Consider the following 11955-nt stretch of genomic DNA (forward strand, 5'->3'; position numbering starts at 1 on the left):
CCCCCCCTTGGATTTCCCAGTCACACAAACCAACACATTTCCCTTTCAAAGAAAAGCTTATTTGAATTGGATTTCTGTTGCTTATAACTGAATAGTTATAGCCATGTGCTAGAGTGGGCTTGAATTCTTAGCTGGGTCATCTCTAAATGGATTCCATTGTCAGACTAAACACAGACATTTCATGAAGGCCCTATGCTATTTTCAATAGTAGCTTGTTTGGTTAGCTAAAGTCAAGAGAGCTAACAGCAAGAGGTCTGATGACTAAATAGTGAGGTGCAATAGTCTGAACTGTGTCCCCCCAATTCACACATTGAAGGCCTGACCCCCAACATGATGTTATTTGGAGGGGGGCGCTTTGGGAGGTAGAGTTCCAGGAGGTCACCAGGGAAGAGCTGCCATGACGAGGTTAGTGTCCTTCTAAGAAGAGACTGGAGAGCCTTCTCTCACCACTCCTCACTACGCCAGTCATGTGAGGACACAGCACAAGGTGGCCACCTGCAAGGCAGAAAGAGAGCCAGGACCAGAACTCATCATCCTGGTACCTGATCTTGGACTTCTTAGACTTTAAAGGGGAAGAAATAAATGTCTGTTATTCACATCTCCTAATCTGTAGTATTTTGGTATCATAGGCTGAGCAGACTGAGAAGGGGACTTAGAGGAGTCCCAGGAATTGAAATTGGCTACACCCTACCCTTGAGGAATACAGCCCTCCACTTACAGAGGAGGCTTCTTTTTGGCAAAACATGATTTCAAAGCAGTGGTGTGAGCCACCCCTTTCAAAGCTTTATCTCCTGACCATCCCCTTCTACTCCATCTTCCGTGTGTTCTTGAAGAAAGAGAGAGGAGAAGGCAGGAGCCAACAGCACAGAACTTACAGGAGTGCTGACTGTGGGGGAGGGGAGGAACTGGGCTAGTGCACAGTCTATGGCTTCCATGGAATGACGGTGCCAGAGATGTGGAACAGCCTGATGGGCTCTGGCTGCCAGCGGCTCTACCTCCCTATGCTGTAGGAGCCCCCCCAAAGCCATGTCCATGCTGTGAATTTGGGCCATGAAGGTCATAAGAACAACCCATGTCTCCCTATGGGGCCCTCCCCCACCCACTTGTTTTAGGATAGGGCAGAGACTGTGCACTTTTTTTGTAAAGGGAAAGATAGTAAATGTTTTAGGCTTCACAGGTTGTGCAACCACTATGACAGCCACTCAACTGTGTGGCTGCAGAGACAATATGCGGACAGCATGAAGACGATATGTGAACAATGGGCTTGGCTCCGAGTCCTTCAAATTTTGTTTATTGATTTGAATTTCATATAATTTTCATGAGTCTTTAAATGTCGTTCTTTTTATTTCTTTTCCCTCAACCATTTAAAAGTATGAAAACCACTGTGTTGGCTTGGCACCTGTAACATAGTGGTTAGGGCGCCGGCCACATACACCAAGGCAGATGGGCTTGAACCCAGCCTGGGCCTGCTAAAACAACAACAACTGCAACAACAACAACAACAAAAGTAGCCGGGTGTTGTGGCAGGCACCTGTAGTCCCAGCTACTTGGGAGGCTGAGGCAAGAGAATCACTTAAGCCCAAGAATTTGAGGTTGCTGTGACACCACAGCACTCTACTGAAGGCGACATAGTGAGACTCTGTCTCAAAAACAAACAAACAAACAAACAGAAAACCCCACTGTGTCATAGCCAAGTTTGTGACACCTTTGAGGCTTTCTTCTCTCAATGCTGGTCATTTCCTCCAACTGCTTGCTCCTGTTGGTTCCTCATCTTCCTTTATTAAGCAGCTTCCCCTGGGAACTTCTACTTTGCTTCCAGACACCAGCAGCCAGCCCAGCACCTTCCAGCAAGAAAATGACCTGTAATGACTCAGGTCAGTTATGCAATATGGCTGCTTCTCATGTTGAGAAGGACATTGCCAAAGCTGGTGGGAGCTCTAGGGCTTGGTCTGGGCATGCCACATGGGGATTTGTAGGGGATTTTGTGGGTGAATCCCCGATATCTGCATCCTTTGGTTTCCTCTTGGACTGAATTGAGTCATCATAGGTCAGTTTCTTTCTGAAAGGTGCTGGCCTGGCTGCTGGTTTCTGGGAGCAAAGTAGGAGAAGAGAGTGGGCAAGTTCTCTGTGTTTAGGAAGAGCCATCCTTCAGTCTTCTGCTGGGGTGAGGACAGTTAGGATCTAGGGGTCCCTGGCCTGCCAAGCCAGCTGTGCCCTCATGTGGAGGTCTCTGAGGCTTCCAGTTCCTGAGCCTTTTAGGAGCTCCCCAGTGAAGTCAGCTTGCTGCTTATCTCTCCACAGCCAACTCAGAACTTGGCTTTCCTGGTCTGCAGAATCAGATGCTTGCCAATGTTCCCAATTTTGTTTCATTGTGTCCTCTCTCATTCTCTTTTACCTTGTAGACTCATGCCTTTAAAAACAAAATCTACTTGTTATTTTAATATAGTCTTTGGAGAGAATGAAATTAAAGGAGTGCGTTTCATCTGCCATCTTTTCCCCATAATTCCAATGAATTTTAATGAAATATTACATTCACATGTGGAAAATCTTTGTAATTAACACATGACTATAAAGAGACCAATATAGTTATGAAAACCATGTTTTTACTTTATAAGCATATATGACTTAAAGAGTTGTTTTAAAATGACCACTGATGATTTACTGACCATCTGTTTTCTCATATTCTTTATCACCAGCACTGTGATTCCGCTCCAGGCAGCCATGGGTAGCCAGCATGCTGAATTTCCTACCCTGCCATGCCCCAGAGCTGGCTCTGTGACACATAGTATTAGCCCTTGAGACAATGGATGCCTGCTGTGGGCTTCTGGGAAAGTTTTGCTATCCATTCTTCCTTGTTGCTTCCTCCTCCTTTCTGACTGGAATGGGGAAATGATGGCTGGAACGGCAGCAGCTGTCTCCCCCCCCCCGAGAAAAAGGCCAAGATAAACAGAAGCCTCAGCTTCTTGATCTGTTGATCTAAGACCAGAACTGCTCACCTCTGGACAGTTTTTGTGTAAAGAAAAAATAAACCCTAATTAGTTTAAACCTTGATTTAGCTAGCTTTTCTTTTACAACGAATCCCTCCATGATATTTGCAGGATACAGAAGGCAACATAGAAGTCTGCCTAAGAGGCTGACTGGACTGTTATATTATAGGTTATTGTCATGATCTGTTCTGAAGTTAGATGCTTTGAAACTTGGAAGTAAACTTGGAAGTTATAATACACAGTAGAACCTCTGTAAGTTGACCACCCAAGGGACTGCAATGAACTGGTCAACATATGGAAGTGGTCAACTTAAGGAACTAGGCCTACTGTATTGATACTATGAAAAACTAGGTCACCTTAAGGAGGTGGTCAGTTTAGGGAGGTGATTTTACTGTATGAAGAACCCAAAATGATGCTCTAAGGCTTTCAGGGTCTTCAGCAGCCTAGAGGAACCATAGAGAATAATGTTTTCCAGAATAAAAGAGTGTGGTGATCAAGAGCTACAGTCCATCTGTCTTCAGGGAGAAGTTCACGTTTGAGAATGCAGTGGCCCAACAGAGATGGGAAAACTTTTCTTCCAAAGCTAAAACTGGAGTGTCCCACTGACACTCCCATGACAGTGGGAAACACAGTGGCTTTGAGAGGCCCTGGCTGTTCTTAACTTTCCTGAAAGGGCAGTGATCTTACATTGGAAACAAGTCATTGCCATGGCACATCTTACCTTTATTTCAGGATAAAAAGGGGGAATTACACTGGAACAAAGCTAATGTATAAGCTTTAAAGACAGAGGAAACTCCAGATTGTGCCTCAGACAACACTCATATTTATGATAATTTTCTATATCATCTATTGCACACATCTGAAGAATTAATTATGATGGTAGCTAAATGAGATCATCACCAAACAATCATGTTTTGTGATTTTTTATTTATGAAGGCAAAAGAGTTTGAAACACATTTCAGGAAATTTTTCATAAAAAAAGAATTATAGAAAACTCACAGTTTAATGCATGGCTCTGCAAGGAATTGAGAAGGTGTCAAGATGTTCCTTACCCAGCGGTACCTCCAAAGTTGACCACCTCCTTACATTGACCTAGTTTTGTAGACCAGATATGCACCACACATGTGTATCAGTACAGTAGGCCCAGTTCCTTATGTTGACCATCTCTGAAGGTGGACCAGTTTGTCCCAGTCCCTTGGGTGGTCCACTTACAGAGGTCCTACTGTATTTGTTTGCTCAGGATGCCATAACAAAGTGCCACACACTGGGCACTTGAACGAGAGAAATGTATTCTCTCATGTTTGTAGAGGCTGAAAGTCTGAGATCAAGATGTCAGCAGGACTGGTTTCTCCCCAGGCCTCTCTCCTTGGCTCGTGATGGCATCTTCTCCCTGTGTCTTCACAGGGTAGTCCCTCTGTGCATGGCTGTGTCCTAATCTCCTCTTCTTTTTCCTTAATTTCAGATTAATTTAAGTGTACAAATGATTAGGTTACAATGTTTGCATGCGTTAGGTAAAGTCCCTGTTGAAGTCCTGTCCCACACCCAGGAGGTATGTCACATAAAGAACCGGTCCAGACTGGATCAGGGCTCATGCAAGGTCATCATGTAACCTCAGTGTAATGTAATCATTAAAAGCCACTTAAAGGCCTCACCTCTAAATACAGTCACATTCAGAAGTACTTGGGATTGGGACTTCAAAACGTGAATTTTGAGAGGACACAGTTCAGTCTATATAATAGGTAGTAACCCACATGACAGGGATCATGTGTGGGTGTTGTGTCTGTGTGGTCACCTGTGAGAGATTGGCACCGAGGTGCATTTTGTAGCATGTTGCTGTGGTTGCTGAGGGCTCCAAGCATAATAGCTGCTTAAGCTGTAATACATGACTCAGTTAATATTTTTAGAACGCTAGAGCTGAAACGAACCATCAGCATCATATCTCTCATTTCACATGTGAGAACTCTGGCCCAGAAAGGGTGAGTTGCTTCGCCCCCGCTCCCCTGGCTACTCAGCAGCAGGGCCCCACTGAGGCCAGGCCTCCAGTCTCCCAGCACCCCTCCATTTGTCTCCAGAGTCCTCCCCAAAGTGCCACCACCAGGAGACACCAGCCCCCAGAACCCAGCCACTGCCCTCTGCACCTCAGGCCCACAAACGAAAGTGCTCTGCCCACTCCCCGTGGTGGCCTCCCTTGTCTGTGTTTCAGCACAGCCGTGAAGTTTCCCGGCCTCACAGCTGCATCTTGTAGGACTGGACGCCTCCAGCCCCCAGTCAAGCCATGTGTTTCTACTTTAAAAGGCTGCCTGGGCCACGCCCCAACCCCCACCCCTACAACCTCTTTCAACCTCCCTTTGAATCATCCACAAAAAGGGGAATAGTTCACATCGCTGGCAAAATGAATATTTATGGACGACCCACTCATGCACTCGTGTATTCCTTCACCGAGGTTTAGGGGAGCCTCGAGTGAATCCTGGGGCACAACAGTGAGCAAGATCCTTTCCTCGTGCGACCAGCACTGTGCAGCCAGAGTGGGGCTGACCGGCTGCTACCAGGAGGGAAGGATCCTCCCGGGCACTGCCCCGCCCGCACCACTGTGTAAAGAGAAGGCGCTAGAACCTCCCAGGTGGTTGGAGAGGCACGTGCCAGGCCCAGAGGTAGGAGGGGCACAGCCTGGAGCAGGCTTCTCAGGGAGGCTGCAGATAAGGCCTTGAGAGGGCGGGGTGGCAGGGGCAAATGGGAGACGCTGGAGGAGTTTCACTAGAGGACTCATCGGTTTCATGATTTCAAAAGCCCAGAGTGTGGCTGCTGTGAAGGCGTGAGAGAGAAAGCAGAGAGGAGGAGGAAAGTTTGAGGCTGTGACCACAGGGAGTGCGGAGGGTTGGATATAGGAAGAGAACGCGGGTAAGCGAGGGCACGCTCAGGTTTCTGCTTGTTGACTGGGCACGTGGGAGGAGAAAGGGGCCAGTGAGATTGAGGGCTCTGGCCATTTGGGAGAGGGTAGCGGACTTCCAGGCAGAACGCACGCTGTTCAGTGGAGCTCTTGGTGCGAATGGGGATGGGACCATTTCCGTGTGAGAAGCAGGCAAGCAGCACCCCTGGTTAGTGACCAAGGCAAGTGTTGCGGGATGTGATTTTGGGACCTGCAGGGATAGTTGTCCAAGGGCTGACCAGATGTCCTTATGCCGGCAGGTGCCTGGGGGTGACGGAATATTAGCGCCAGGGCTCGGGTGTGGCTCCCGCTGTGCTTTGCGTCCTTTCGCTCCTCCCAGCCAGTCCGGTGGCCCATTCGCGGGGCCATTCCTTCTGCTCCCGTTATCTGGAATCGGTTTGGTAACCACAGAGGCTAATTGTACCTGTTTTCCATGTCTACTGTAACCACATCGGGTGGGTGAACACAACCAAAATGTATTCTCTCACACTTCTGGGGGCCAGAAGTCCAAATCAGAGTGTCAGTCTGGCTGCACCCCTCCGAAGGCTCCCGGGGAGAACTGTTCTCTGTCCCTTGGAGCTGCTGATGGTGCCCAGGTACCTGGACTGGTAGCCACGTTGCTGAGGTTCAGCCTTCGACTTCGTTCATGTCTCTCCTCTGTGCATCTCTCCTAAGAACATTCGCCGGTGGATTTAGGATCCACTGGATAATCCAGGAAGATCTCTTTATCTCAAGATCTTTAACTTCATTACATCTGCAAAAAGCCTTTTTCCAAGTTAGGTCATTTTCACGGGTTCCAGGAATGTGACATAGATTTATTTGGTGCCCATGATGGTAATCAAGAGCTGAAATGAGGACATGCAGCAAGTGCCTGTACAAATGACATGTATACCTGGAGGTGACCCAGTGAGCAAATGGAAGGACAGCTGGACCTGGGGCAAGGTCATGAGCATAGCAATAGAATTTAAGGAAGCAGAGATGGAGGAGCTTACCAAGGAGGGAGTGAAGGGGGAGATGGGCTCTGGGTGGAGCCCTGAGCTGCTATTGTCAATCTGACAGTGATTTTATACCAGGTTTGTGTCACTGCATAACAAATTATTATAAGACGCAGTGGCTTAAAACAACCTTGTGTTATTGTTATCTTCCTGATTCTGTGGGTTGGGGAATTTGGGCATGATGTTCATTTCTGTTCCGTCATGTCTGTGGCCTCAGCAGGGATGGCTTAGGGCCGGGGGGCTAGCTGGGCCTCTCTTTTCCTCTCTCTTGTTTTCCCTCTATCCACACAACCTCTACACATGGCTAGCTTGGGCTTCCCTACAATATGGCAGTGTCCAGGTAGTTAGACCACTTAGATGCTGATTCAGGGATCCGAGAGATCAAGGCAGAATCTGCCTGTCTTTGGGAGTGCTGAGCCTATAACTGTTACAACACCACTTTCACCAGATTCTAAAGCAGCGTTTTTCAACCTGTGGGTCGCAACCCTTTTGAACTGTATTAAAGGGTTGCAGCATTAGGAAGGTTGAGAACCACTGCTCTAAAGGTTCAAGAAGGGGAATGGACACCACCTCTCTCTGGGAAAGTACCAGAGTATTTGTAGCTTGATTGGGGTAGACTTAGAAAAACCTACTTGGCTTTACCTCACAACAATTTGGGAAGAGACTGTACATTTCCCTACTAATGTTCTTAGAATCTGGTACATCTGAGAGCTGGGTTTTCTGTCTGAACCACATTGATCATGTGTTTGGGGCAAAATCTTCCTCTGCAATCCTGCTCTCTCTCCCGAATTCTCTATATCTATTCAGACGTAACACCCAGGAAGATAACAGAGCAGTCCATGTGAATGAGTGCATGTGTGTTGAGTATGTGTATGTGCATGTGACAGTGTGTGCATGTGTGTATTAGGCATATGAGTGTGTCTGTACTGTAGTGTGTGTGGGGATGTGGTATCTGTGTGGTTTGTGTGGGGATGTGGTGTATGTGGGACACAGAGCTATATGCACATGGCCTTGGCCTCAAGACATCATGTCTGGATGCAGGAGGTGGGTGGGGGCCTGGGCTGGCTGGCTCTCCATAGAGAAGGAAGGGTGAGTCATCTGACCATGGGTAGTGGATGGCAGGTTTGCTGGCGTGTCTGTGTGATGCAGATTATGGTGGACGTGGAGTTCTGTAGTGCTGTAGCTCTTTAGGATGGGCCAGCACACAGGAGCTAGGAGGTCCTTGAAGAGTTAACCTTCATATTCTGGGTGGAGTTATGAACAAGGTTGTTGTGTGGGTCGCAGAGGTGTTCCATGGTTCGCTGCGTCAGGGCCGCCTCAGTTCATCTTGCAGTCCTCCTCACCAGCTGTCCCATATGTGGACAGTTTCCTTGGCCTCAATAAGCGCTCAGCAAGGGTAACTGCTGCCCTTTGGGCTTGTGAGATTGCATGAGGTCAGTGTGTGAAGAGATAGGTAGACCACTTGCCCTGTGGTCAGTGCTTGTCAGTTGGCTATTTTTAGTTTTCTTTTCCAGTTAGTGATGTAGGGACAGGGAGACCTGACAGGTTCCAAGATGCATGCACACTCCCCTCTCAGCCAGCAGGACATGGCCAGCCTCAGTCCTGTTTCTGTGAAACTGGGCCCCTCAGTCTTTCATTGCTCCACTCTCAAAACAGCAGAGATTTCCAGCTGTCCTCATCAAAGATCACATGCGGCAGGTGATGGGGCTGAGTGTGAGGCCTCCACTGGGTGTTCAGAAGCTGATGTCATGCCACCAAGAATGGCTTGGTCCTTAGCTTCCCAGGGCTTGTCTGTATGATAGATTTCCCACAAGAATAAACTGAAACTACTTTCTTTTCTACAATGAGAAGAAAAGGTCTGTGAATTAAAAGCGTAACACTTGGACAATTCCTTTTAATTCCTCTCTGTATTCATTTTCCATTTGATAGATGTATGTATATCAAGTTGAATCTGGAGATTGAGACATGGTTTCTGAGTGAAACCAAAGTCAGACTAGACAGGAACATTCAATACTTAGCCAACAGGGAAGCTCAAGACCCATGATAAAATTGTCACCCTGGCAGATACATATTCATACTCATTCACCAGCATAAAAATCAGAAGAGCCTCCAGGGGAATCAGGGCCCCCTGGCTTCAGGAATGGTTGGTCACCCTAAGGGCAAATGCCTGATGAGTTGGTTTCCTTTCTTCTCAAAACTTTTCCTTGTGTCAGAAGTGCAGGACTGGGTCTGGAATCATCTGAGAAGGAGATGAGGAGGAGCAAACCCCTGCAAAGGTGGCATCCAGTCTGGGCCAGATTAGGTGCTTGCTCGCACTGTCCTGCTATCCCCTTGCAGGCATCGGCTTGCCCCCAGACATTTGTGGTGACCTCTTCTGGTGCTTGGGCAGTCTGGCCTCTCAACTTTCACTGTGGGGAGACCTGCTGAGGCGTTGGGCATTGCATCTGGCTTTTACCTTCCTCCTCTCACCAAACGCGTGGCTGAAGGGATGGAGACTGGCTTCAGTATGTTTGTTCTGGGACAGTGGGTGCCCAAGGCAGCCAGGACCCGTCTCCTGACTCCACATGCTCACCCTGATTTGTGGTGGAATTTTTATACCCTTCCCCCCCTTTTTAACCAAGGACAACCAACCACATTGGTATCTCTGGGAAGGTCTTTCTTCTTTCATCAGAAAGAAGAATCAGGAGCCGAAGAAAATAAGATCAGGAAATGGGCCATTTTAAGGAATTCTCCCTTACAATAGTAGAACTTGTTCCTAGCAAATAAAGGAGTCAATGAAAATTGGCTTAGTGGAAGGTTCTGGATTTCAATCAGAATTTCTGATGAAATATTGCAATCTGTTTGCCAAAATATGATTTCAGAGACATCGAAGGGGAGATTTCAAAAATATTTTGATTTGTTTCTTTTGGGGCTTTCTAAACATTTACCGTTTAATATCTTTCAAATTAATGATTCAAAATGCTGTTGATTTCTGACAACTTAAGTTTGGTTTATGTTTGCCATTTCTACACAGTCAACAAAATAAGTCTCATGCAGCAATTTGGTAATGTTTCTGATTGCTATTTTTTTTTTTTTTTTGGTCTTATGACTCTAGTGTCTAAGTCACAGGAATGTGGCAAAATACTCTAAAGAGAAGATTGATGTAATCAGAACAGCATAAAAGCTCAGATTATAACCCAGGAAGTGTCCATAGTTCTGCCTATAGGGATAACCTCTAACAGTTTCTGGTGAATTCATTGTGCGTCGATGGAAGAAAATAGCCCGAAATTAAATCTAAATATTCCAGCCAACCCAGCTCTCAGGCTAACACCATCTCAAAGCTGCAGATAACACGCTGATGTACTTACGGGGTCCCCCTTAGCAACACAGTTGCCATGGAAACACATTGTGACTCGCTGAGAGGAAGCAAGTGAGAGGAGGCGGGAGGAGTTTGCAGGAATTTCTCATTGAAATAATTACAGTAGTTCTCAGTGTGTTTCGGACATGAATGCACCATGGCTTTAAAAAAATTTTTTTTTCTTTTTCAAAGTATGTGTGACAGTCTTGCATCAAAAGAGTTTCGTCCAATGCTTATTATTTTAAGTCTAACTCATAATGTATTTTTTGAAAAGAGCTTTAGAGAAGCACTTGTTGGCCAATTATTTTTTTCTGGGATACAGAGAGTCACGGGGATCTAAATGTTTATCCAGATGTAAAAATCCTGTGGTGGGGACTTGTGCATATACAAGACAGAAAGGAGGTGTATGATATTGTTTTTTAAAATAACAAGTTCATCAGAAATCTGACATGATTTTGTGTTCATTGAAAAAAAGGGTACCATTTGCTTTTGATCAAATATTGTTGAAATGAATGATTACTTTTTCTGGTTAATTCCGATTATCCCAGTGTGTAGGTGGATTATATCAGTGCTGTAACTAATACTAGCCTTTTGAATGACTATTCATTTAGGAAATTCTAGAGCTGCCTTGGGAAATTTTGTTGATATTTAGAAAACAAGTGTTTGAACCCAAACTAAAAGAATAATGAAATGCCATTTACTGAATTGTTCCTCATTTTTTGTAGTGAGTATTTGATTTTTATTTTAAAAAGTTGTCTTTTATTCTGATTAAAAAATATGGATGTCTTTCTGGTAAAACTTTTAGCAATTATATAAAAGTATAAATAAAAATATGAGGATTACCTAGAAATCTTATTTCTGAGGGATAACCACCATTGGCACCCTTCCTTAAAGTCTTTAATTTAGGGTTTTGTTTTGCTCTTCATTTTAATGATTGTGATCAGATCAACATTTAGGAGACATGTATTTAACATACAAAGTTAAAAATTCTGGATTCTTTAGCCAAGAAGAAAAACCAAAGCATAAACAATGTTAGCTATTAATAATTTGACACACAGAGCTTAGTTGTTAACCGCATAAGATGGTGCTCTTCCATGTTAAATAAAATTTACGGGAGGCGGTTGTTTTGGTCTGAGCTCCTGCATGAGGCCCACACCAGACCAAACCAAAATGAAGTCATTCCTAGTAGGGGCCCAGTTTACCCAAGCCAGCAATATAAGAAAGTCCCCTCTGTTTTAACTGTATAAGGAAGTAACTTTGTAATGACAATCTGGTTTTGTTCCCTGTTTTTGTTTTCTTTGGCATTTTTCTACCTCTAAAGCTCACTTTTCTGCTCAGAGTGCCTTTCTTTTTTTTGCATTTTTTGGCCGGGGCTGGGTTTAAACCCGCCACCTCCGGTATATGGGGCCAGCACCCTACTCCTTTGAGCCATAGGCACCGCCCTCAGATTGCCTTTCTAAATCTTTAGATGGGGTGTTGCCTGATTCGTGGATTGGTATTAAAAGCCAATTATATCTTTAAGATTTGTTTAAACTTTGTTGAAAGTTGTTTTTTGATAATACAGAGATCACAGTGGTCACTAAAGAAACACTATTTAAAAATATGTGTTGCGGCTCGGCACCTGTAGCTCAACCGGCTAAGGCACCAGCCACGTACACCTAAGGTGGCGGGTTTGAATCCCCAGCCCAGACCCGCCAAAAACAGCAATGA

This window comes from Otolemur garnettii, unplaced genomic scaffold (assembly GCF_000181295.1).
Source record: "Otolemur garnettii isolate 467f Iridium unplaced genomic scaffold, OtoGar3 scaffold00088, whole genome shotgun sequence".
Classification (NCBI taxonomy): Eukaryota; Metazoa; Chordata; class Mammalia; order Primates; family Galagidae; genus Otolemur; species Otolemur garnettii.